Here is a 1,036-nt window from a genome sequence, read left to right on the forward strand (position 1 = left end):
CAAATTGGAAAAACTAACACCTTGGAAGGAGAAAAGGTAAATAACGCATATGCATACCCAAATGCAAACTCAATCGCAAACACAAACCACAGGAATTATGTTCAGCCACTAAACAGAATGCATTATTTTCAAACAACCAACGTACGAGCAATTTTGACATATTTACATCCTTCATACATATATGGCTACTTCATGGTATCCTCTACAACGCATAAAAGGGTGGAATAAATTGGGCAATTTAGCAGCAAAACGGGACCGGAAGATACCTTTTCAATTGGCGGCGTACCGTTTGAGGTGACAGCAAAACTGGCAGCAATATAGAGTATAAGTATAAAATATAGAAACAAATTGGGCAGCCTTTATGGACGCTAAACCATTAGCAAAAACGAAAGTTTTTGCTTAGGAATTTTTTTTAAAAAGTAGGACTTGAAATTAAAAAACAAACAAAAATAAAATAAAATAAATAATAATATTATGTAAAAGGCTTCTTTCAATGAAAATTTCCTTGAAAAAAGAGAGAAGTAGCAAGAAAATTAAAATGTCTTATTTGAAAAAGAGAAAAAATTTTAAATTTTAAAGAATTTTTTTTAATAGCTTGAAAAAAAAATTTATAAAAAGGGTTCAGTAATAATCATTGCTATGCAAGAAATAAAAACGGAAGAAGAACTCCAGAGAATTTTTAGAAAGTGTGAAGACACTATAAGAGAATTTATAAAAATCTTTGGGGAAACTCTTAAAAATCGTAATACTATTAAACAAGGTCCGACACCAATTACTATAGAAGAGTATTGGCGACGGAACCAGTCTAATAAAAAGGAAGAAATTCCAGGGATACCTACCCCAATAATCCGAAAAAGAAAACGGGGCGGTAAACAATTCAAAATAAAGAAAGAAATTGCTGAGACCTATAAGCTATTAAATTTAACTACAAACACTACAGGTAGGTTAAAATTAAAAGAAAAAATTAAAGAATTAAGAAACAGGAAATAAATAATTTAGTTGAAAAAAAAAATGTTTTTTTGAAACGCTACATTGC

Source organism: Eurosta solidaginis, chromosome X (genome assembly GCF_040869045.1).
Source record: "Eurosta solidaginis isolate ZX-2024a chromosome X, ASM4086904v1, whole genome shotgun sequence".
Classification (NCBI taxonomy): domain Eukaryota; kingdom Metazoa; phylum Arthropoda; class Insecta; order Diptera; family Tephritidae; genus Eurosta; species Eurosta solidaginis.